Source organism: Crotalus tigris, unplaced genomic scaffold (genome assembly GCF_016545835.1).
Source record: "Crotalus tigris isolate CLP2741 ecotype Arizona unplaced genomic scaffold, ASM1654583v1 scf7180000017545.3456711, whole genome shotgun sequence".
NCBI lineage: Eukaryota > Metazoa > Chordata > Lepidosauria > Squamata > Viperidae > Crotalus > Crotalus tigris.
Window position 1 is genome coordinate 1181482 of NW_024096464.1, and position 26895 is coordinate 1208376.

A 26895-nucleotide genomic window follows, 5' to 3' on the forward strand; every position below is an offset into this window, starting at 1 on the left:
GGGGACGTGCAAAGTTAAGAAAGCCCTTGTCACGAGTTGGCAGTTGTTGTTCATTTTTAAAACTAGCTCAGGTTTTGGGTTGCTCCTCTTTGGAGCTCCCCAAGTGCTGCTTCGCTCTAGAAAAGAGACGGCACGATTAATTTTGCCTCGGATTCCACGCGCCGCGAATCGAACAAACCGTGGAAGCTTTCCCGTGAGTGACCTCCTTGCTGCTGCCGTTAATAGAGGGAGGGAGCGGGAAGCTTAGGTAGCGAAGCGGCCCTTCCAGATATGGGACGCGGCTGCAAGCGTCAACTAGAAACAGCCCTTCCTGCCTTGCAGCGCAGTACGAAAATGCCCTTTTTTTGCCCCGTGAGCGAGGATCAGGCGTCATTCTTGGAATACGAGCAGGTTTTCTCCGTTTCTCGCCGCGGACGGAGAGACAGAAGCCTTCTCGGGCTCAGGGTTGCAACATAGCCTCGGATAAATATTTGAGACTATCCTCTTCTGTGTTTGATTCATATTAGAGAGGAGGGGATTCTTTGGAAGGGAGTTCTCCCAACACCCACTGACATGTGGCACTGCCTTACATAATACGACAAGCCTTCTGGTAAGTCTGATGAAGGCTTATTTTGAAGAGATTGCAACCTTGCGAGGTGTACGGAGCAGAGCGCTTGTATTGAAATGTTGCAGGGAGTTCTTGTCTTCCTACAGTATTTCTTTGTAAAATCTGCAAGTGGCTTAAAGAAAACCTGCCATTTGAAATGCAGAATATAAGTTCACAAAACAAAATGTGCTAAAGATGGGCATTTCCCCACTTGCACTTTTTATAGCGTATGTTCTGGCAGCTTCTTTTCTGTGGGCAAGTAGGCCATACCATTCTCTTAATCTCAATCCCAACCTTTGGGAGTTTAGCTTTTCCAGTGTTAAAGTGGTGCTTAAAGGGGTGCTTTCACTTTTAAAGAGGCAACAAGTAGTGTGGGTTGCATGAGTATAATCTCACATGTTTCACTCACCAGGTCACAGGTGACATCTGAGGTGGCCACTTTAGTAGGTATAGATAGCCTCCCCGACCCCCCCCCCCAGTTTGTTTTCCAGAGGCATTGTGGCCTTGGGCAACAGGGGAGAGAGAGAGAGAGAGAGAGAGAATATAATTTCATGCTCTTTCATAGCATGACCCTCAGCTGTTGTTTGGGTTGCTTCAGAACAGTGGTTTAGTGCCTTTAAGAACAGCACTAAACCTGTGTTTAAAAGCAGCCCAACTCTTAGCTGATAATTGGGCTTCCTTTGAATTCACCTATACAAAACAAACACTTGCACAAAAGCAGAGCAAGTGTTGAGAGGTGTTTAAAATCACTGGGTTAGCAATCTGTCAAAATTTGCCTCTTTCTCAAATTTAGTGCCATCCTATGTTAAGGAGAGCATCTTAATGCATGTGTTTCTCCCACTGGCTGATGACATTTGCTAAGAGGGGAGGGCAACAAAGCTGGGCATCCTTCCCATCTATGTCCTTAATGTGTCCTGTACACTGTCAGTATGGACCGCGCTATTTACTGGCATATCTGTGATAGGATAAGGACAGCTTTATTATGTGAAAGTTATTACAACAGAAACCCACTCTGAACATACTTGATGCTTTAATTAGTTCCATGTGGCAACTGCCTCACTGTGCCAAGTTTTTAATATAAAGAACTTCAATATGCAGAGAAGCCTGTTTTTATCATGCTATTACTGAACCACAGGGCAGAGTATTTGTAATAGTAGATAATATTCTTGGCTTCCGTGTTTAGTCCAGCATATTTCATTAGGCAAAGCAAGGGTTGTATTTGCACAACATGTTAGTCCATAATTAACAGAGCAATCTTCTTCTTCCTAACATTATTCCCGTACTATGGCAGGGTCTACTTGTTGGCAAAGCCATTTCCATTTGGCTCAATCCAGGGCATTTTCTTTAATTAACTGACCAATATGCTAACCACATTGACTGGGTTTATATGATATACCGATTAGCCAGTTGCATTTTAGCATAGTACTTCTATTAGCCAATTAACATTGGCCTGTGCAGTGGATCTATTAAATTATTGAAATCTTCTAACTCAGCAATGTTGAAACTTTGCACCCCCTAAAATCATAAATGAATATTCTGTAACCCAAACAAATATTTTTTCCCCAGTGGATTTAAGTCCATACAAGAAAGAAGTATAACACTTCTAAGAATTAAATATTAATATATATCACAAGACTTCTTAGGCTTTGCAGTGTCATTAGTATCCACTGGGGCTTATGCAGACAAAATAAGGAGCAAAGACGAACTAGTTTGAAATAATGTCCCATTTTGCCTGTGCAAAGCTGATCATTTTTTTTTTTTAAAAGTGACTCACACACACACACACACACACACACACACACACACACACACGTTGCTAATGTCCACTCTGGGAGGTCTCAACTCACAGTTTGAGAACTTCTGTCCTAGCCCAATTTTCTGCTTCTTTAATAGAAAGAAAAAAAGTTTTAAGGACTGGGGGTTAAAAGCAGCCTCCATCATTCTCAGTCAGCATGGCATATGCATAATTCATTTTAATGGTTCCTTCTAGCCACTTTATGCAAGATTGTGAGTTTGGCTAAACATAAACCTTTTTACAAATAAAATACAGGCAGTCCTCATCTTACAATGGTTCATTTAGTGACATTTGAAGTTATAATGGCACTGAAAAAAAGTGACGTGATCATTTTTCACACTTAACTACCGTTGCATGGTCACATAATAAAATTCAGACACTTGGCAACCGACTCCTATTTATGACAGTCGCAGTATCCCAGGGTCACATGCTGACCTTTTGTGATCTCCTATCCAGCAGAGTCAATTGGGAAGTCAGATTTACTTAACAACCGTGTTACTAACTTAACTATAGTGATTCACTTAACTGTGGCAAGAAAGGTCACAAAATGAGGCAAAACTCATTAAATGTTTCAATTAACAGAAATTTTGAGCTCAGTTGTGATCATAAATAGAGGATTATCTCTAAGTTAGTTTGTTACAGTCACTCTTCTGTGTTCAGCCTTTGCATTGTAAATCTGTCAGACTTCTAAAATATGAGATTTGTCTTTGCTGGTCAAAGTACCATAACTGCATAACTGTGAGAGAGTTCCTATGTGTCTTTAGAATCAGATACAGTTTTTCTATGGTTTGTATATTTTTGAATTTATATGCATTTTGAATATTTTCAGTATTGCATAAAAATCAAATACTTTTTTTAAAAAAAGAATAGGAGTTTTTGACTCATTGGTAAACTGAATCAATAAATGTTTGACTGAATATTTATATGTTTACTTCAGAATTCCAGTTAAAAACATAAATGAAACATGAAGTTGATATATACCACTGAATTACTAATGGACTCAGACAATATGCTGTCTATTAAGTATTTGACTGTAAAACTAGAAAATTAATAAAATATTTATAAAAAAAGAAAACAAATCAAATTAAAGAAAAATCGGAGGTAATGTAACTTTATATACACATATCAACCTGATGAACAACTTCATGTGTCTTTCAGTACAGTAATTATATACACAAGGTCAGTTTGTAACAGATACTAACCAAAGGAGACTAGGGTAAAATGTCATTTTGACTTTAGCAGTAATTTACTCAATACAGTATTGCATTCTTGCACAGTATAATAGTGCAAAAATCAGATTTCCCTCTTGGTACTTTTTTGCCTTGAGATCCTGTCTTATAAAAGAACAAATGCATTGTGGCCAAAAGAAATAATATATGCTGGAATGCATTTTAGAGTTTAGTAATCTAACAGAAAACTTCAGCCACACCTTTTTGCAGATTATGTGCTTTGGGTCATTGGCAGGACTTTCTTTCTTGCAAGGCAATGATCAAGAAAAATTCTGGCATGTTGCTCTGAGGCAGAGCAGAGGCAATAGGTGTCGTTTTTCCCACCATTTGCTCCTATCAGCTTGTTCAAAGTTACAAACAGATGGGCTGCCTTGCCTTTGGGAAAGAAAATATTTTAATGCATCGTAGAAAATCAGCTGGCTTGCATGTAAGTCAGGAGTGTCAAATTGCTGGCCCGTGGACCGGATGTGTCATGCTGAAACTGCGCCCACCCCATTGCTGGCAATGGAAAAAAAGTCGCGATACGTCGTAACATCATGTGATGTTGCAAGTTTGACACCCCTGATGTAAGTAGAAGTACTTGCTTTGACCCTCAGGATAAGATTTAGTGGCCATGTTTCCCTTGCAAGGTTATCCAAAGTTTTTTAAAAAATATATTGAATTTTTATACCAAAGTAAATGGTATAAATAATAACTATTATGTTGGGCTGTCTCAAGTGCTGGAAATGTTTGGTGTAGTGGTTTAGGCAGCAGGCTAGCAAGCAGGAGACCTTGAGTTCAAGTCCTGCTTTAAAACCAGCTGTGTGACCATGGGCCAATCCTTCTGCCTCAGTCCAACCCATCTCACAAAGTTGTTGTTGTAGGGAAAATAGGAGAAGGAAAGTGTGGTGGATATGTTTGTTGCCATGAGTTATTTGTACAAACAATAAAGATAGGATACTGAGTAAATAAATGGATACTTATTATGGTTAGAATCAAATCCTTACCAGAATTTTAAAGGTATTACATAATAACTCTCAAATTGAGCTCACCAAGAAATATATTCAGGATTATCTTCATCCCTACTTCCTTCCATTCCGTGCACAGCCAGTGATATGCCAATTAGTCATCCAATGGCATGTTTACAGTCCTCCCAGCTATTTCAAAATGGGCTGGGAGGCCTGCACTTTTCTTCTTACCTTTGACAGGATTTACTTACCTATCTATCTACCTACCTTTGAGAAAAATAAAAAAATTAAGTGGCACAAACTGGTTGGCACTTCCCGAATTGGGAGGCATTGTCATTCCTTAGCCATTTTTGCCCCAATTTCACTCCTTTTATGGCTCCAAAATGGGCACAGAGACAGAATGAATAGAAAGTGTCCGTTTTTGTGGAGCCTGTCTAGATTTTTGTCAATATAGCAGAGAAGTCAATTCTCCTATCCGATTAAACTGTTTGGAGAATGACTGACTTGGGCTAAAGGAATCAAAGTAACTTTCTTAAACTTTCTTGACAGAGTTTGCCTATTCACAAAATGGCTGCCACAAGGGGCATTGGAGAGTTGCCATTTTTTTAGATGGCAAACTGGCATGGTTGCTATCTCCAACTTCTCAGAAAACTTTTCCAGATAGTTTTGACTTTCTTTTTTAGTTATGTGGGCATACTTGCAAATGAACCACTCAGTTACAATTTCTCAACATATTTATTGTCTAAGAATACCTACAGGATTCCAAGGAGCCTAAAAGCATTATTATAAATAAAGATAATACTCAAAAGTAATACAAGTTATGAATTCTTTTTTTTAAAAGTTAAATAGAAAATAGCATTTGGCAAAAGGAACTTGGTGGGGGGAATCATTGAAGATTGTCTGTTTTGCTTAGAGATGTCAGTAGGATATCAAATATTTTATTTTTCTACCTATTTATTTTTGGCCATACACCAAAGAAAAATACCTTTCCTTGGACACAGTAGTTGTAGGCTAGCTAGGTGATTGTATCTTGTAAGACAGGTTTGGTCCCTTTAGCACTGCTGAACTGAAAGTGCTTTATGGGTGCAAAAATCCTACTTTATATGTGATCATATGTCTCAAGATAAGAAGAATTTGATCAGAAATAGCTTCTATCGGAAACGAATAGTTAATCAAGGAGAGTTTTTGGTCAGGGCATTATTTCTATTCAGTTTCTAAATTATGAAGTGGCATGTTTTGTTGTTCAGAACATTGATGCCTCTGTATGAAAAACTTCACCAAGCAGGTGCGATTGTAACTGAGGGCAAAGATCCAACTATCTACCAACATGGGTACATAGTGACCCATTTATGCTTGCTGATAAAGGGTGACTGTGTTGTGATACCATTTGAAATATCAATTGGCGTGGTAAGATAATGTTTAGCCCTAGGCTGAAATGCAGAGTTGGAAATCTAAAAAAAGGCAAAGGTGAACATATACAGGTTTTATTTGCTTTATGCTAGGTTTATGTGCCTCAAAAACCTGGCATAAAGCAAATTTGCATAAATTGAGTCACTGAATGGAAAAAAGGGATTATTGGTTATGGTGTCAAATTTTTATACATTTTATAAATAATAAATTTTCAGAGTTTTATTTTTAAGCAATCCATTACTAAAACGATTTTCCCCCTTGTCTTATGTTCAGTGTATTGTTAATCCTTTCTTGCATTTTTTTTTCTGCAGCTGGATTTCTAATGTATGTGATTACTATGGCAGATAAAGAGGTAGAAGGCACAAAGCTCTACATTCCGTGTTACATTTAGCATAGTAAATTCACCCAGTTTTAAAGCTTGTTCTAGGGCTGAGGAACCTTAACCAGCTTCACCAGACCATATTATGTCCAGCTTTGTTTCTAATATTAGAGAATCCTTTTCATTTGGGGTAAGGGATTGCATAAGTTATGGGTGGCTGTTTTGATGCCATAGTAACAGTAACAACTATTGTTGGTACGGAAGTATGTGGGAGACAGTACTTAGGAAATCAGAAGGCTAATATAGTTTCAGAATTTTGGAGATTATTGGACACATCACTCCAAATGGCAGAGGACAACAAACTATGAATTCTGTTAGTTTGCATTACCTGGATATTTTGTATAATAGAAATAATAGAACTGTGAGAATGCATGGAGGCACTTTGAAATGAGCTTTCTCCATAATCACACATACAGAAAAACATTTTTCCATTTAAGGATGTAATATTACCAGGTGCGACTATATAAATTTAGATCTTAGATTTCATTACAGTTTCTTACACTTCACCCACTGCTGTTATATGGCCATATGTCTTGTTTGTGGATCAGTACTACTGTATTGCATTTTAAAATTAAAATAATAAAATAAGCATCAGTAATTATGTATATGCCCAGCTAGTTGTTGACTGCAGAATTTGGTTTGAAATAAAGACAAACAACATGGATATACCAGTAGACCACAGCTGGACCTGTTTGCTGTCAATATTGTTTGCCTTTCTTGAAATGTTCATTTAAAGATCCCACGGTTTAGTTTATCAGAATATGTTTGGAAAATATGAGGCACAATTATTTTCTTTCCAATTAACATGCTGTTAGAAAGAAGGAAGATGCCCTGGAATTTGTAATAAAGACCATGGAAAGGTTTTTCCAGGGAATTTTGGATGCTGATAGATTTTTTTTTTCTAGGTTGAATCTCTCCTTGATCAGTTTCCATCCCTTAGTCTTTGTCTGGCATTCAGGTGCTTTGGAAAATAGGTTGACTCCCTCCCTCCCTCCAGCCCCTAAAATATTGGAACACTGCAGGAGTTGCAGGAGGCTGGTAGTTTGCTCAGAACACCTTTAACTTGGTGGTAGACAGCACAGATATTTACAACATACCAGCACAGCTCAACCTTAATTTGTGCCACCAGAAATCTCATTTGATCAGATGCAAACAAAAATGTCCAGCCAGGTGTAGCACCTCCTTTTGCAATTCCTCCAAGGCACATTAAAGTAACTATAGTGATCTAAGACTGCATTGTGCACCTCAAATGGAAATGCTCTGGAGTGGACTGGAATTCACCTGGGTAAACTATTCTGCCATTGTGGTTGGCCCCAAGGTGACTGCAAAGTTTTATAAACACAACCCTGTGTAATAGTTGGGGAGGCTCTATGAGAGGAGGGGCCTGATAGCATCACATTGGATAAGCAGAGGGCGCTTCAGCACCTGACACTCCCAATCCACTGGCATCTCCAAGCATACTGATTGAGTTGGGAAATACACAGATAAAACACATGTTCCCTGACTTCAGCCAGAGAGAAGTTGGAAGGACCAGAATTCTCCTTCCAGCCATTCAAGAGAGGAATGGTGTTAAAGTCTCAAGGAATCACCTTAGGGCTGACAAAACAAAAATTGCAGAAGTAGGGAAAAGTCAAGAAACTTGGGATGTTGCAAGTGATAAAGCAGTTGGATGATTGCTGGATGGGAAATAGCCATCTACTGTGCATTTGAAAGCTCTAGATTAGCCAAAGACATTTGGAGAAATGTTTAAACATACACACAAAAAAAAATAAGATTGACAGTATGCAAAGTGCATCTTTTCAGAAAATTCAGCAGGCAAATTGTCTGAAGGAGGGGGAATCTAAATTAAAAAAGATATAACAAATTAGATTGAAAGGAAATAGATGCTTACAAAGTAAGAACTGTTTTGATTTTAAATTCATTGCCAGAAGTTACTAGGCTGATACAATAGGATATGGAAGAAGAAATGAATACTAATTTCATAATAAAACACCTGCAAGACTATAATCTGCATAACTATCAAGAGAGAATGCCAATAACAATTAACAGTTCACTTACAAAGCCTGGCAAAAAGAAAGGAAATGCTTTATTTGCAAGTGGCTAGAGTCATTTGCAAACCAGTTACCCTAGGAAAGGGAGACAAGAAATACCTGTTAGACTATATTCCGAGGTAAAGACTCACTCATCCCAATGAAAAAAAAGGCTAGAAAGGAGAGAGGATAATAATATGAGAATATACATGGGCCGGCAGATGGCATGTTCTCACTAAAATGTCACAGAGAAAGGATATTATGTAAGTGAGAATGGAGGATTCCGTAAGAAAGGTGTTCTCTGGAAAAATAAGACCTTCTGAGTTAACCTAGGCAGAAAGTAAAGCAAGAACTTCAAAGAGTTTCAATCACAAACATTATGTAACCAAATGACGGTGAAGAATGGATCCAGAGACCCAGATACAGTTTGTTATTTAGGGGACTTAGCCAAAGAACTAAAGTGCCAGCCATGTGAGAATCAGTGCAGGTGTGCATGTTGTATAAAGGCCAAAGGCACTAGGCCAATAAATGTGAAGAGATATGAAAAAGAGACAGGACATAAGGACTAAGCTTATAGCAACATACGTGTGCCAGTGCATGTTACTCTCATATTCAGAAATTATTACACAAGATATACATTTTTCTACCACTGAAGGGAAAGAGTCCTATTGGAAAAAATTAAAGAATATATGGCTCCAGTAATACATTTGGGAGAAATCTCAAGTGTGTAAAAGAGCAAGAAATTGTGCATAAAATGATAGTGGCTATTCTCTAGAACAGGATGGTATAGAACAGGGGTGTCAAACTCAGTTTCATTGAGGGCTGCATCAGCACTGCGGTTGTCCTCGGGGGGGGGGTAGGTGTGGCCAGGGTGGGCGTGGCCTGGGTGGATGTTGCTGAAGTGGGTGTGGCCTACTGGGTGGGCATGGCCAGCTCTACATTGTTCGCGTCAAGGGTGCATGTGGGGGCCTAGGCAGGAGTGGGACAGATCTGAGGGTCTCTGGCAGAAGAGGGTGGCAAGTACCAAGGCATGATCCACTGGAGGAGCCTCACTGTTCTTCTCAGGCCATACGGGGGGGGGCTGGATGGTGGTGCAGGCTGCCCAGAGCCCTGGGCAGCACAGGTCAAATGCCCAGCCTGGCCCTCAAGCACCTTCGGCACCAAGCCTAGCCCCACTACCCCAAGGGGGTGCCCAGCTGCAATTAACTCCTCTTCAAGGTTGCTGCTGCTGTGCTTGCTCTCCTTAGCCAGGTTGCTCATGATGGGTACAAGGGCAAAGTCAGAGAGGCCCATTCCCTCTCCATGGGAGGAGGCCCGGCTTTGTATACAAAGCTTCCTGAGCAATAGGATGGGAGACAACCAGGATAGGCCAGGAGGAGGGGGCAAGGGGATGGTGAAAGGGCAGCAGGGTAGGACTAAGGCAGGACTTTCTTCAGACCCTCCTTCCCCCTTCCTTCCTTCCTTCCTTCCTTCCTTCCTTCCTTCCTTCCTTCCTTCCTTCCTTCCTTCCTTCCTTCCTTCCTTCCTTCCTTCCAACAGAGTGGTGGGAAAATATTTGAGATGAGGGAGGGAGAAAAACAGGCAAGAAATGCAGCTGGGGCAGTGTCACCCTTTGTGAGGAATGAAGAAATGCACCATCGCCTGGAAGTGTCCAGCACATGACCCTCGCCTACTTCACATATCTGGCTTGGTGGGCTTTGGGGGAGGGGACGCCATAAGCAACATGAGAGTCGACGTTACCTCCGCAATGCTGTCCAGCCCCCAGCCTGCCTGGTTTCGGCAGGCAGCGAGGCGCTGTCCTCACAGTGCCGAGAGGCTGAGCCAGGCAGCGTGAACCCGAAAAAAAGCGCGATGCTACACAGCCCCCAGCCTGCCTGGTTTCGGCAGGCAGAGGGGCGCTCTCTTCATAGTGCTGAGAGGCTGAACCGGGCAGTGCAAAGCTCACCAGCTTCGCACCTTGCTGCCTGCTGAAATCGGGCAGGCTGGGGGCTGAGTGACAGCACACTTCTTTTTGAATTCGTGCCGCCTGGCTCAGCCTCTCGGCGCTGTGAGGAGAGCACCCCGCTGCCTGCTGAAACTTCTCTCCCAGAGTCCATCAAGCCGGATATGTGAAGTAGGCGAGGGCCATTTGCTGGCCACTTCCAGGCGATGGTACATTTCTTCATTCCTCACAAAGGGTGACACCTCCCCAGCGCACGCCCAGGAGGCGGGGCTGACGTGGCAGGCCGGTCCCTTGCTGTTTCCAGACGGCCTTGTGGAGCTAAGACTGAATGCGTTTCAGCATAGATGGCCACCACAAAATTGTACATTGGCTCCCGGGCAGCCAGGGCCAAGGCAGCGGGGGCCATTCCCTCACTGTTTCCAGGATGGCTTCGTGGGCCACATAAAACCACGTCGCAGGCCGCATCTGGCCCCTGAGCCTTGTGTTTGACATGTCTGGTATAGGAGATAGGAAAAAAATTAACTTTGAGTAAGATAATCAGGTATATCCTGCAAGATATAGAACTTCCAGATAAATACTAGGATTAAGCAGTTTTAATCGAGCCATATTAGGTAGTCCTTTGTTAGTGACCCCAATTGGGACTGGCAACTCAGTTGCTAAGCAGTGTGAACATTAAGCAGAAAATCATGTGACTGTAACCAGACTTACAATCTTACTTCCCCTTTGGTCAGTAATCACTTAAGCAAAAAAAATCACATGAACGTGATATGTAATTTTACCTCCACCTTCTGTCTTAACTCTGCTTGTCACAAGCGAAAATGTGTGCTGGTTGCAAAGTACAGAAATTGTGACCATGTGACTGAGGGATGCTGTCATGGTCATAAATGCATGCTGGTTGCGAAGCCTGCAAATGGGACTCTCTGGGACATTGTGCCAGTTGTAAAAGTGAGGGTTGGTCACAAAGTTACTTTTATAGCACTATAGTAACTTAAAGGCAGTTGGTAGGCAAGGATTATCTGTATTTACCAAAGAAGCTTCCAGTGAAACCCATAAATGGAATGTATAAGAGTCACGGCACAGAAGGAAGCCCAGCCTAGGGCACATAAAACTGTTTCATTGTAATGTATACAGTATGCATATGGGCCAAAAGAACAGAGAACCTAGTTGAACTACAGATGTGATGGTTGGATAATTAAAGATGCATTATTGCCTATCTTGATGAATAGGAAAAAGAAAGTAATCATGAGAAGTCCAGTTTTGTTCACCACATCCAGGCAAACAGTAAACAGAGACCACAAGCTTTGAAGGGCAACCTCATCACATGTCCAGGAGTTAACTGTATGGCAGAGCCAAAAGGGGAAATTGAAACACCACACCCAAAAGCTCTAAGAGGCCCAACATAGGGGCTCTACTACAAAGGCTATCCTGCAATGCCAAGAGGAAGCAAGTGGGGGGGAAAGCCCACATAAAAGGGCATAAAAAGGATATTACTAAAAAGAGAAAATGGAGAAAGATTGTAGAAGAGAAGGACTACAGAAGAATGACAAAGTAATGCAGATGAGTTTTCAGGACCAAGTAGGATGCAGAATAGGGTGTCTAGCTTCATAAAATAAGCCTGATATACCCAGAAATGTGATGAAGATTGCAATATAGTTTTGGCATGAGAAATATTATGAGAGCACAGCTCAACATAAAGGCAGGATATAGATACAAATAGATCACCTTTATACAAAGACTGATTTTGCATAAAGTACATCTATAGGCCCCTTGGATTTGAGGAAACAGGAAAGAAAGATCTAGTGTGCAAGTTTCAAGAGAGCATCTGACTGAAGCAAGCATCTAGAGCAGTGTTTCTCAACCTTGACAATTTTAAGGCATGTGGACTTCAACTCTCAGAATTCCACAGCCAGCAATGCTGGCTGTGGAATTCTGGGAGTTGAAGTCCGCATGCCTTAAAATTGTCAAGGTTGAGAAACACTGATCTAGAGAATGAAAAACTGATATATTCGAACCAAATACATGTCAAGCATGTATTCATACAACATAAGGCTAATCACTGTTTTTATGACTGGTTTGAAAATGAAGATGGATATACTGTATACTATCAGCTATCAAGATGTAGGTATCTGTTACTAGAAGAAAGATAGCTAAGAAAATAGAAAGATAAGGAATCAAAGAAATCTTACAGATACCAAATACCTCTGTGGATAGGGCACAATGTTCAAGAAGACACTTACCAGACTGAAATAATTGCCCACCAGAAGAAATGCTGACAGATGCAATCACTAAGACTAAGCCCTTCCGCAGAGATCAACACACAACTTTTAAGAGTTTTGGGTTGCTGCAAGACCCAATAACAGGCATGTCAAACTGCCGGCCCATGGGCCAGATGCATCATAATGAAACAGCACCCACCCCATTGCCGGCACTGGGGAAAAAATCGCAATACGCTGTGCGACATCATGTGACGTTGCGAGTTTGACATGCCTGCCCAATAAGAAAGGATGCTAGTGGTGTGGATCCAATGGCACTGATTTTCAAGAACCTTACAACCTACTGATTATAAAGAGACAATAGGTATAGAGAGTTAAGCATTTACCCAATGTCTTCTGTTTGTTTATGATTCTGCCTGCTCTTTGTTTAAGAGATTGCTAATCTGAGGTCACCTCCTTCTGCCTTTCTTCCAGAGGTCACCACCTTTTTGCCTTTCTTCCCAGACACACATAAATAAAGCACATGCTCTTTGACCTAATTCATCCATTCATCCATTCATTCATTTATGAAAATGTATATGATGACCCAACTCACTCATGGTGACTCTTGAGTGGCTAAAACTCCAAATACAAAATCAATAAACCCTCATATTCCTGGAGATCACAGTCACACAAACCACTCGATAGGCTCTGTATCATTCTGGGGTCCCCAAGCCTGCTCACAAAACCATGTATTCAGGACCTTTCAAAAGGGGGAAGGCAACGCGATCACCTTTTGTAACCTTCTGGCAAATAAAGTCAATTGGGAAGCCAGCTTCACTTAACAATCATGTTACTAACAACTGCAGTGATTCACTTGAACAACTGTGTCAAGAAAGGTTGTAAAATGAGGCAAAACTCACTTAACGTATGTCTCATTTAGCAGTAGAAATTTGGGGCTCAATTGTGGTCATATGTCGAGGAGTGCCTGTATTCCCCTCTGAAAGCCTAAATTAACTGTGCTGTATGTTTTGTCATTTCCTACAAATATCTTTTTTTTTTTTGAACCAGAGTTTCTTTCAGTTTCACTTCTTTTATCTGGCACTGTAGTTTAGTTTCAAGTATTTGTTTAATGAATTAGCTCTCGATAGCTAAGAAATTTTGCAAAACAAGCAAACCCAAACAACATCCATTTAACAGCCTCCAGGAGGAAATTGTCCTTCTGGTGTAAAACAGGACAAAGGTATGTTATTTGTCTAGGACAGGCATGTCAAACTCGCGATGTCACGTTACGCTGTGCAACGTATCGGAGCTTTTTCGCCATTGCCAGCAATGGGGTGGGCACGGCTCCGGTCTGATGAAACCAGCCTGTGGGCCGGCAGTTTGACATCCCTGGTCTAGGAGTTGCTGTAGCATAGGAGGCATGGCAGTGATTGAATGACAATTTTTGTACTTTCTTACAATCTTACAATGGTCCCTACCTGATTTCAGTGCACCTTGGTTGCCTGGAGTAAAGAGAACTGCACATGCATTTAGAGAGTCAGGAAGTAGAGGTTCCCACACAATGGCTTTTAGCTACAATTAATTTGTTAAAAGTGAATGTGAGCCTCATAGACACCACTGATTGCACTGAATTCCTATCTATGATCTCTTGGTAATAAAACCCATTTAACTCACTGGGATTGAATAAACGGACATGGAAATAGCCTGCATTATCTATCATAGTTAATCTTCTATTTACAGCTGCAATTGAGCCTGCATAAGTCATGATAGTTTTAAAGTGGGTCATCACGTGATTGCACTCAGTTTTACAATCTTTTTTATGGCAGTTGTTAAGGATATGCCATGGTTGTAAAGTGAACACTGAGGTCATTAAGTGAACCCATTATTTGCTATGGGGCATTTTTTGCCAGAAAACATAAGTAAATGCTGGTTTCTGGGGGAAAAACACCATAAATTGTAGTCATATGACTGCACGACATTGCGAATGGCTGTAAATACAGGTCAGTTGCTGAATGTCCATAATGCAGTCACATAACCATCGAGGGGTCTTGGATGTCAGAGCTTCAAATCTAGGTCATAAATCCTTTTTTGGGTATCTGTTGTAACTGTGAACAATCGCTAAGCAACTGATCGTGAGGATTACTTGTACCACTACAATAGTTCTTGCAACACATTCCCTAAAAAGTATGTTAAGCAATATAAAAAACTTGCTTCAGAAATCTGAATATCTATGTCAGTGTTTCCCAAACTTGACAATTTTAAGGCATGAGGACTTCAACTCCCAGAATTCCACAGCCAGCGTTGCTGGCTGTGGAATTCTGGGAGTTGAAGTCCACATGCCTTAAAATTGTCAAGTTTGGGAAACACTGATCTATGTCATGAAACTTTGAAAACACATGTATTTTTGAAAAACCTTGTTAACACATTAAAAGCATCAATCTTTTATTATATTATTTTATTAACTACATTTTCTTTTAAGAGCTACATTCTGGTAGCGAATAGGGCTTGAGCCAAAGAGAATAGGCCTTGATTTCTCTGTCATTTTTACTGTTTCATCTCCTTCTTCATTTCTTTACACTGCAAGGAATCCAGCCATTTAGTTTTGACATACCTTAACTCAGTGTTTCCCAAACTTGACAATTTTAAGGCATGAGGACTTCAATTCCCAGAATTTCACAGCCAGCGTTGCTGGCTGTGGAATTCTGGGAATTGAAGTCCACATGCCTTAAAATTGTCAAGTTTGGGAAACACTGCCTTAACTGATCATTTTCAGAGAACACTTAAATTTAGGCTGAAGGACACACAAAATTAAGCCAAGGACAAAAGATTGCCTGCTTCTGTTTTAGCACAGGACTTAAGTGCTCTACTGCAGATTTGAAAAGGAGAACAGTTGCAAAATCTTGCAAAAATGCTTCCTGTCTCTGCTCTTCCCCCTCTAGTGACTTCTGCAGTAGCCTGATTCCTTTAGAGAATTACTGTTATTTTAATGGAAAGTGTTGGGAAAAAAAGGGGGGGGGGAATAGAATCAAAGTGAGGTACATTTCTAATCTGCCATTTCTTTAAAAATTAAGTGAAAGAAACTATCTTTTCTCTAAAATGAGTTACACTTACTGCCCCAGTAATACAAATAGTCCTTGACTTAAAACCACAATTGAGCCCGAAGTTTCTGTTGATAAGCAAGAGTTAAATGAGTTTTGCCGCATTTCTGGCCACAATTGTTAAGTGAATCACTGCAGATGTTTAGTTAGTAACACCGTTATTAAGTGAATCTGGCTTCGCCATTGACTTTGCTTGCCAGGTCAAAAAAGGTGATCACATGATTTCGGGACACTGCAGCTGTCTTAAAAAATGTCAATTGCCAAGTATCCAAATTTTGATTATGTGACCATGGGGATGCTGCAGTGGGTTGTCTGAAAAGGGATCATAAGTTACTTTTTTCAGTGCCTTTATAACTTTGAACAGTCACTAAACGAATGGTTGTAAGTGAAGGACTCCCATCATTTTTGAGTTGTAGCATACACTCATTATACAATCCCTTTGACTCCCTTTGACTGTTTGGAGATATCTTCCAGAGTTCAGGTGAAAATGGATTTTCTAACTATTCTTTTAACATTTCCAAAGAGGATTTTGTGTTTGGGAGAGCAACTGCTACAGTTCACTCTCATATATTGTTGAATTATAAAACACTCTCAGACTCCTTTTAAGAGAAGCAATAAAAGTTCATGGGGGAGAGTGGTAAGGCATTACTGTAGTAATTTATACTTTTCCCTCCTTGTGGCTTCAGTTAGTCCTTCTAACTCAGGCTCTCTTGAGAGTTTTGAGTGCATGGGCTACCTTCTCACAACTCACTGAAGCAATGAAGAACAATGAGTTTCTTTAGGGCAGTGGTTCTCAACCTGTGGGTTGGGACCCTATTTGGAGTCAAACGACCATTTCACGGGGGTTGCCAAACATCGCAGTCTGCCATTTTTTTCCCCTTTTCCTTAGCTGTGCTACTCCCTTTTATTCTATTGGCTTTTGAAAGCCAATAGAATAGACTCTCTTGAATAGAGTCTAATTCTATTGGCTTTCAAAAGCCAACAGGAATTGTCCAGGCTGTCTCTGCCCTGCTGAACCCACCAAAAGTCCCATTCTGCAAACAGTGCTGCAAGTTGTCTGCAGCGAAGGCAAGCTGTCTGGAAGTTTCCACCCCTCCCCGCTGAGCAACTACTAAAAATGTAAGTAAAAGAGGGCTAGGGGTGGGAGGTGGGAGGCTGGCGGGCGCAGGGAGGGTTGCTGGCGCGCGTGGGGCCCGGCGGGTGCCTTACCTCCCTTGGGCTGGGCCAGCTGGTGGCCCAGCCAGTGGTCAGCCTGCGCCATCTCTGCCGCTTGCCAGCTACGCCTCGGCTGGCGCAGGGGGCAGCACCACGCATGCATGGCGCTCCCAGGCAAGGAAAGTCCTCGACCTACGACCAGTTGGGTAGTCCTTGACTTACGACCGGTTGGGGTCGTGGCATTAAAAAGGTTGAGAACCACTGCTTTAGGGAATACAGTAAATGCGGAGGCTTGGTGACACAATTCAAAAGTCAGATCATACATCTTACCATATAACCACTCATTACACTTCAAGTAGTAAGAGAGGGAAATGAGCCCAAAGCTTTGAGGATGATAATAATACGAGAATAGGTTCATCAAATAAATTGAGATTGCCCTTTGCTGTTGTAGAATTAGTATAGAATAGAGCTGAAAGGGACCTTGGAGCTCTTCTAGTCCAGCCCCCTGCTCAAACAGGAGGACCTATATCATCTCAGACAAGTGACTGTTCAATCTCTTCTTAAAATCCTCCAGTGATGGAGCGTCCACTATTTCTGGAGGCCAGCTATTCCATTGGTTAATTGTCCTCACTGTCGGGAAGTTTCTCCTTAATTCCAGGTTGCTTCTCTCTTTGTTCAGTTTCCAACCATTGTTTCTCGTCCTTTCCTCTGCTGCTTTGGTGAATAATGTAACCCCCTCTTCTTTGCGGCAGCCCCTCAAATACTGGAATAACTGCTATCATATCTCCCCTATTTTTTCTTTTCTTTAGACTAGCCAAGCCAAGTCCTGCAGCCTTTCTTTGTATGTTTTAGTCTCTAGGCCAGTGGTTCTCAACCTGTGGGTCGGGACCCCATTTGGGGTCGAACGATCATTTCACGGGGGTCACCAAACAAGGCTGTCCGCCATTTTTTCTCCCTTTTCTTTGGCCACGCCCCTGTCACCCGGTGATGTACAAGTGGTTGGGGGTCACCACAACATGGGGAACTGTATTATGGGGTCGCGGCATTAGAAAGGTTGAGAACCACTGCTCTAGGCCTTTGATCATCTTAGTTGCTCTTCTCTGAATTTTTTCCAAACTCTCAACATCTTTTTTGTGATACGGTAACCAAAATTGGCTGCAGCATTCCAGGTGTGGTCTTAACTAGGGTTTTATAGAGCGGTACTAAAACTTCGTGTGATCTTGATTCTGTGCCTCTGTTTATACAACCCAGGATTGTATTAGCTGTTTTCGCTGCTGCTGCTGTACACTGCTGGCTCATAGTCAATTGATCGTCTACTAGGACTCCAAGATCCCTCTTTCAGTTACTGTTTTTGAGCCAGATTGCCCAATCTGTACTTGTACCTTTGATTTTTCCTGCCTAAATGTAAAACTTTGCTTTTTTTCACATTGAAACTCATTTTGTTGGATAGGGCCCATTGTTCAAGTTTGTCGAGTTCTTTTTGGATCCTGAGTTTGACTTCTGGGGTGTGGCTACTCCTGTCAGTTTGGTGTCATGTGCAATTTTGATGAGCTTCCTTTCAATTCCCTCATCTAAGTCATTTATGAAGATATTGAAGAGTACTGGGCCTAAGACTGAACCTTGGGGTACCGTTGCTTATTTCTGCCCATGTGGATGTGGTGCCATTGAGGACTACTCTTGAGTACAGTTTGCAAGCTAGCTACAGATCCATCTGGTGGCGATGTTGTCTATTCCATCTTTTTCTAGCTTACCAAGGAGTAGGTTGTGGTCTACTTTATCAAATGCCATACTAAAATCTAAGCATACTATGTCCACAGTATTTCGCTGGTCTATTAGTTTAGTCACTTTGTTGAAGAATGAAATAAGATTGGTTTGGCATGATCTGTTTTTAACAAACCCATGTTGGCTACTAGTTATGACTTTGTTTGCTTCTAGTTGTTTGCAGATCTGTTTTTGATTATCTTTTCTAGGATCTTCCCAAGTATTGATGTTAAACTGATTGGTCTGTAGCTTCCTGGGTCCATTTTTTCCCCTTTTCTTGAAGGTGGGAACCACATCAGCCCTTTTCCAATCCTCAGGTACTTCTCCTGTGCTCCAGGATTTATGAAAGATGTTGTGCAATGGTTCTGAGATAACATCTGCCAGATCCTTCAGAACTCTGGGATGTAATCTGTTGGGTCCTGGTGATTTATACTCGTTGAGGTCGGATAGGTGTTCTCTTACCATTTTCTTCCTTATTTTAATTTTTGTTTCTAGTTTGTCTTTTGCAGTGGTTTTTTTGATATGTTATCTTTGGAGAAAAAAACGTGTCAACTCATGCTGAATAAAAAAACCGCTGTTTCTATTTAATGGAATGCATTTTATATCTAAAAGTTCTCTCCAGCATCCTTTTTTCCCATTAACTTTTTGCACTTTGTGCCAATGATTTAGTTCTGGAGGCTTCCTTTTTATTTTTGCATTGAAAAATAAAACTAACCAAGAGTCCTACTTTTTTTTTTAAAAAAAAAAAAAAACATTTTCTGCAGTCCTTGTTCCTATAAAATTCCAGCTTGATTGCTTTGTAAGAATGAAAGGAAGGAAATAATTTTTTTTCTGTGCCGACAGCTGATATTGTAAATTATAATAGATCTGGAAGATACAGATGCTTGTGGTTGCCTGTAAGTAAATAATTATCACATAATTGCTATTTTCACTAAAAGAAAACCGATTTTCATACTAGTTTTTTTCTAACATGTCCCTGAACTAAGTATTATTTCAGTAGGCGTGGAACCTGTCACTGGGTTGCCTCATTCATTTCAATTACTGGAAGGTTATAAGCAGTGGCTTTGATCCAACCAAAGCTTGTCTTCAAATACTAATTCTACTGTCGAAAAGATTTTCCAAGTTTATTTTATTCACACTGTGAACATGTAAATTCTTGTATACATTAAGAATATGGAAATCTTTTAAACACTTATTCATATTTCTTGAATTGTGGATTTTCTCTGCCTAAAAACCGCAATATTGTACTTGGTTAGGCAACCTTCAGGAGGGTTGACTTCTATCGGTTGCTTTTTTTTTTTTTTAATGTGCAGGCTTCTGAAGTTTGCATAACTCAGTACTTCTAAATAATTATGTGATAATTAATTTGGGTTACATGATCCTGATTCTACTCTATGGCTAAATAACTTCTGAAAGGACAGTCATATAAGAACAAAAGTAAGAAAGACTTTAAAGATGAACATTTTCCTTATTAAGCTTTTAGGTATTTTCTGTACTCTCAATTGATTTCCGAGTGGAAATATCAACTACTTCTAATTCACTGACCTCAACTGTTTGCATGGCAACTTACCTCTTTTTTTGGCATAGAGGTAGTCCTTGATTTATGACCACAATTTTGGACATTAAATCTTGCAATCATTAAGTAAAGGCACATGACTGGACTTGATTTTATGATTGTTTTTATGGTTATTGTAACAGTGACTCACTGAGGTCATTAAATGAACCATGTAGTCGTTAAACAAGTTCATTCTTCCAAATGAGCATTTTTTGACGACCATTTGAAATCATGACCACAGAATACCACAGCTGGTTGTAAATGCAAGCCAGGTGCCAAGCACAAAATAGTCATGTGACTGCATGGTGGAGGACAGTTGTAACTTTGAGGATGGATCGTAAGTAGCTTTTTTGAAGTCTGTTGTAATTTCAAATGGTTGTTAAATGACCAGCCATAAACTGAGGACCACCTGAGATCCCACAGATCCCTACCCTTTTAGCCTCTCCCTACCTTTTCAGCCTTGAAAACCTGGCTTTTCCCACAAGGATTGGGAAAGAGTAAGGTTGGAATCCATTAATCTTTGTGGATGTGTGGGATACGGGTTGGTTTTGGGATGCTACGAGGTTTTGTGAAGGTTTTCAATGTTTTTTTGTAAACCACTCAAGATTATGTTACTTAAAGTGGATGGCTACATAAGTCTTTTAAATAAATGTTTTGTGATCAGCCCAAAGGATCTCTTGCTGAATCTATTCAAATTCCATTATTTGCAATAATAGCACAACTATGTAAATATTTTGTTATGGGGAGAATCTGTGGTCATTAGGAGTCAAAAATGACTTGATGGCACATAATCAAATCAGTCCAGATAGTAGCCTATATACTGGAAACTGATCAGTGATCCACTGGTAATAAAAATTATCTAGTGCCCTTCAGATTTGTGGAACTACACTCCCTGTTTTCCAGCTGATATGTACAGCATTAGATACCGGCTGCCAGGCTGTTTAGTATTCCCCAATCTGGTGCCCTCCAGATGGGTTGGCATTGCAATTTGGCCAGTTTGGCCTAATGCTTAAGGCACCAGGCTAGAAACTGGGAGATTGGAATGAAAGCCAGCTGGGTAATTTTAAGCCAGTTATTCTCTCAGCCCAACTCACTTCACAAGGTTGTTGTGAGGGAAAAGGAAAATAAAAGGAGGAAGGAGTAGTATGCATGTTCACTGCTTCAAATTGCTTCTAAAATAATAAAGCAGTGTTTCTCAACCTTTTTAATGCCGCGACCCCTCAACCGGTCGTAAGTCGAGGACTGCTCAACTGGTGCAGCACCGTTTGCAGAATGGGACTTTTGGCAGGCTCAGCAGGGCAGAGACAGCCTGGACAATTCCTATTGGCTTTTGAACGCCAATAGAATTAGACTCTATTCAAGAGAGTCTATTCTATTGGCTTTCAAAAGCCAATAGAATAAAAGGGAGTAGCACAGCTAAGGAAAAGGTGGGAAAAAATGGTGGACTGCGTTGTTTGGCGACCCCCGTGAAATGGTCGTTCGACCCCAAATGGGGTCCCGACCCACAGGTTGAGAACCACTGTAATAAAGGGATAAAAATCAAGCTCAACCAACCTCACAGGGTTGTTGTTGTGGGGAAAAGAGGAAAGTAGATATATTGGATATATTCACTGCCTTGAGTTATTTTTTTTAATAATAACAATAATAACAATAATAATAAATATAATAAAAATAAAAGCAAAATACTGAGAGTTTCAAGTGGTAAATTCAAATTCAAAGCTGCTCTGATCTCTTCTAATTTGCACAGTTTATTGGAGTTGCATAATAATTTGAAGGCTCCAGTACTTAATTGATTTGAGATTTCTTCAGTACAGAAAGCCAGGTGCTTGGCACATATATTTGGTTTTTTTCCAAGCAGAGGAATGTGGGGAACGCAAATGCAAGATAGTACACGACAGTACTTTCTCCTCAAGAGTTTTCTGGGCTGCTTTGTTTTCCTAGACATAACCAAAATCAGCACTATTTTGTTCTGAAAGTTCCTTTTGTTGCAGCGCCGTGTGTTCTGCTTCTTCATTTGCAGCATTTGTTCTTTTCTGGTACTGGGCTGCTGCAGCAGCAATCTCGCTACGACCTGTGCACGATGCAAACAGAAGTTTCGGAGTGGGTGGAAGAGAGAAAATGCAAAAGATTTGAGGCACCAGGCAAAAGAAGAGGGCTAGCTGTATAGAACTCAAACCACTTAGTCGTAGCAGATACAAATAGCTTTCTTTTATACCTCTCATAAAAAACACCACCACTGAAACTGTTGCACAAGAACAAGCAATGACTCATTGCAGGGCCGCTAGGAGGCCTTACGCTCGAACTTACACTCAACATTTTCACTCAAAATTACGATGCCGTCCCATTCCTTGCATATATTTTTTTCTCTCCACTCCTCCCTCCGTTTGCATTTTCCTAGGTCGGCATGTCTAAAAAAATATTTCCAAAGAATACCAGTTTATAGAAAATGTGGCATTTTTTTCCGAGAAGGAGCGGGTTCCCTATAAACTAAATGCAAATCTCTTGTGATAGTATCGTTTCGTATGAGATCAATAAACTGAGCTCTCCGTGCAATCTGCCTTTGCAACTAAGTCAGGCTCCGCCACAAGACGGCCCTGGCTTTGGGGGAAACGGAGCTCAGTAGCTCGTTTCCTTGGGGATGAAACTGCGCCTCGCCAGAATGTAATCCACACGTTTTACGCGGCTAACCCGAAAAGGAGTTTGCTGGTTTCCTGTTCTCTTTTTCGCTCTCCGATTTCTCCCCCCCCCGCCCCGCCCGAGTTTTCAACTTTCGATAGTTGCTGTGATTTGTTTCCTTGCCTCTGGCGCCTTCTGAGTGCGCACGAGTTACTGGCAAAGCGTCTGGGTTCCCGAGAAGAAATCGGAGTAAAAGTATCTTCCAGCACAGAGAAAGTCAGCGCTCTTCCTGGCAGAGCAGCGTTTCCAGTAACGTGATCAAGCTCTTCCCCCTGACCTTGTTGGTCGGTTGGAGATGCGAATGTGCGCCAAAGCAACTGGATCCCTCCGGCCAGCCAAACATAACAGCATTCGATGGTGGCCAAGCGGGCAGGCGCGCTCTCGCCCGCACACCCAAACTCTAGAGTTACTTGGATGGCTATTAAAATGGGGGGGGGAAAACCCTTTATTCGCCTAATATGGTAACAGGAAATGGGCGTGACTTCGGCCTGTTGTAGGGTGGGGAAGCCTGAACAGCAGGCAGTTGTGCTGATGAAGTAGAAGAGCTGGTTTTACTTCTGTTGCAGAGCCTATGTGCGTTTCCCCCCCCTCCCTTTCGACAGGCGGCTGCTCCAGTTTCCTTACTTGAGAATTGTGCAATCTCTTGCTATCAGAAGAGAAAGGGGGGGGGGAGGGAAAAAAAGGTCCAGCTTCCTCTGCTGCTGCAGTTGCTTGCCGCCTTCGTCGCTACAGTTCTCCCTTTCGCCCCCCCTTCTGTTCCCCAAGCTGTGATCTCAAATCTGTGACTCAGAGACTTGCAATCCTGACACCGCAAAGTGCGGTTGGAGGAGAAGGCGGCTAGCACCGGGGCTTTCGCTCGGAGCAGGTACACTGCAGGACTCTGCGCAGGAAGCAAATTGAGCGAGAGAGGAGAGCCACTGCAAACGATACTCGCCGACGCCAGTTGCCCCCCCCCCTTTCTCCAAAACTTTCTGGTTGCTTTTCAAGTAGCCTTTAGAGCTCGCTTGGCATTTGGTTGGTTGCCGGAATTTTTTTTTTGGGGGCCTGGGATCTACGAGAGGACTGAAGGAAAGAGAGATGGGGGAGCTAACCTTTTAATCTGCTTCAGGAAAATACAGAGGTAAGTGGAGCTTTCTGCCTCTTCCCGCCCCGCCCCCCCCCGAAGAAACCGTATCGCTCGTGGGGTCGGTGCTCTTGCAGCCCTGACCGATTTTGCAAAGGAGCAGAGGTGGGGAGGCGTCGAGAGCTCGGGCGAACTTTTTGTTGGCTTTCCGGTGTCTTTTCAATCGCCTGCACGAATGCGTGGCGTGGCTCTTGTTTGTGCAGCGAAGCGTTCCGGCCGGGCGAGTAGGCAGTCGCGGAAAGGAGGGCTCTTCCCTTCCGAACCGGGAAATGAGATACGTGCCTGCGGAGTTCTACTTAAGAGGCGCCTGGCAGTTAGCTGCGGGGGAGAAAAGACCCTTCGAATTGCCTCGGCTTCCGATCGTCGCATACTTCCTGTTGAAGGGCGTCGCAGTTCCAGTCGCTGCTACTTTGCGCGCCCCCCTCATGCTCATTTTAATCCTGTGGGTTTTTAAATCTGATTTAAGGCGGATAGCAGGGAAGGAATAGCCAAGATACGTTTTGTGTCGGTAGTAAACCGAGTATAATATTTCCTCTTTCAATTCCTCCCCCCTTGGATTGTGTCGGATGTTGTTTTTCTTCTTCCCCTAGTTACCGGCTGACACTGTTTTGCAGAGAATAAGGGACAGTAGGCTTCTCCTCAGCTCTTCCCCGTGGGACTTCTGCAGATCGCTCCTACTTGTCGATCTGATTTGTGACGAGAGAAATGAGATGACTCCTTTACATGGTTCTTGTGTGTCTGTCTCGGGATGGTAGATGCTTTCCACATGTGAGAAAAGCTCGTAGAAGGAGGCATCCCTTTTTGAGTGTCTTAAGTGCATAAACTACATATAGGACACGAATGCTTAGGCTAGAGATAGCTCTGAGTGAAGATCACATTGTTATCTGCCCACCACCCCCACCCTTTTCTCTTTGCATGAATTTGTTTGTGCCCAGAAAGTGAAGGGTTGAAAAAGGAATGTGTGCAAAGCCCAGGAGAGATGTGTGTAAGAAGCTCAGGTGATTGTTGGAGCCCTGATCTCATCTTGCTTTTAGAGGCTGAGGGGTTGCAGCAGTGGCAGTAATGTTGAAAGGTATGTGTAATCAAAGTTACAGTGACTTCCCAGGGCGTGTGGCTGGAATTGTAACTGGTGACATCATCCAAGCTGTTCTAGTTCCTGTGGAAATCAATGAGAGCTTTGCTGTTAAGTAGAGGAGTATAATTGGCCCCTGCACTTTGGAGTATGATATCCTAGAAGTACACCTGCCTTTTGGCTTGGAGCTGGGCAACATCAATCTCCTTCCTGGTGACCTGAGAGTCAAGGTGAATTCATAGGCTATTATTGTACAGACATTAACTTCTTTGCCTAAAGAAGGATGTGTTGTGTCACAGGATGTTCCAAGTTTGTTCATGTGGGACTCAGTCTCACAGCACCTGAACTGATTGCAGTTCTTTCTATGCATAGCTGTGAGGGTACTTTTGTTTCTGCTTGTTACTAGTTTCACTTTAATCACTTTGGTAAGCCATCAGAGGCAGAGAAATACAAAAGCTTTGTGTAAGATTTTTTTCTTTCCATTATTTTGTGGAATTGGTAAATGTAGATGTAATAACTTTAATTCAGTTCAGTTTGATTGTTGACCAAAAGCTGGAATTTTTAAACATGATGTCACACTTACATGGCTTTTTAAGGTTTCCTGAAGCTATGCATTCCTGAATGTGATGGCAGAGAGGTTATCTGGCTGGCTTACTACCTCCTTCCTGTCTTAGAACTTAGTTTTTTTAAGACATGTTTATTCTGAATAAACAAAATAAATTCTACTAACTTGAATCAGTTAACTGTCTGAGGGCCTGCTTATATTACTTTGGCACCTACCAAAGTGTGACTCTATCTAATCTAGCGGTTCTCAACCTGTGGGCCACCCCATTTGGGGTCCAACGACCATTTCACGGGGGTCACCAAACAACGCAGTCTGCCTTTTTTTCCCCCTTCTCCTTAGCTGTGCTACTCCCTTTTATTCTATTGGCTTTTGAAAGCCAATAGAATAGACTCTCTTGAATAGAGTCTAATTCTGTTGGCTTTCAAAAGCCAATAGGAATTGTCTAGGCTGTCTTTGCCCTGCTGAGCCCGCCAAAAGTCCCATTCTGCAAACGGTGCTGCAAGTTGTCTGCAGAGAAGGCGAGTTGTCTGGAAGTTTCCACCCCCTCTCTGCTGAGCAACTACTAAAAATGTAAGTAAAAGAGGGCCAGAGATGGGAGGCCGGCGGGCGCAGGGAGGGTTGCTGGCGTGCGTGGGGCCCGGCGGGTGCCTTACCTCTCTTGGGCTGGGCCAGCTGGTGGCCCAGCCAGTGGTCGGCCTGCTCCATCTCTGCCGCTTGCCAGCTACGCCTTGGCCGTCGCAGGGGGCGGCATCACGCATGCGCTGTGTTCCAGGCAGGGAAAGTCCTCGACTTACGACCGGTTGGGTAGTCCTCGACTTAAGATTGGTTGCGTAGTCCTTGACTTACGACCGGTTGGGGTCGCGGCATTAAAAAGGTTGAGAACCACTGATCTAATCTAATCTAATCTAATCTATCTATCTATCACATGTATACTGAGTGCTTCAGTATAAGAGACAAATTCTTTGTCTGTTTAATCACACTTGGCCAAATAAAGATTTCAATTCAAATTTTAATTTATAAAAAGTAAATGTTAGGTGGTGCTGGAAATAATCAAGAACAAAATGGCCTCTGCTGGTTCCATCTTTATTTCTCTAGCATGCATCTGAACTCTGGAGATCCAAGATGTTCCTGAAGAGCAAAAAATAATAATAATGAGAAGTTGGAAGCCAGCTCTTCAGTTTTAAGTATCCTCCACTGTCCCAAAAGAAAAAGAGACCATCTTGTAACCCGAAAGAAACACTGGAGAAATGGGTACCTCTTATGGTACACGGAGATTTTTTTAAACTACAGTATAATGTTTCCTGTCTAGATTTGACCACTTATATCTCAGCACCATACAGTATAATATCTGCAAGTCGCAGTAGAAATAGAGCTCCA

At 42.0% G+C, this 26895-nt stretch overlaps 1 protein-coding gene across 5 annotated transcripts in view; it reads left to right on the forward strand.

The window, feature by feature from the left end:
- The window catches only part of MIDEAS (mitotic deacetylase associated SANT domain protein), a 90948-nt gene that overhangs the window by 427 nt on the left and 63626 nt on the right, over positions 1-26895 (forward strand). Inside the window, exon 1 of one of the 5 annotated variants that reach the window (XM_039330079.1) lies at positions 19-193. The exons of 2 other annotated variants lie outside the window; for them this stretch is intronic. The gene's annotated coding sequence lies outside the window, so the exon portion shown is untranslated. Of the gene's footprint in view, positions 1-18; positions 194-23720; positions 23879-26038; positions 26089-26895 lie in introns of those variants that run through there. 2 more of the 5 variants (XM_039330263.1, XM_039330435.1) reach the window with 2 other exon arrangements.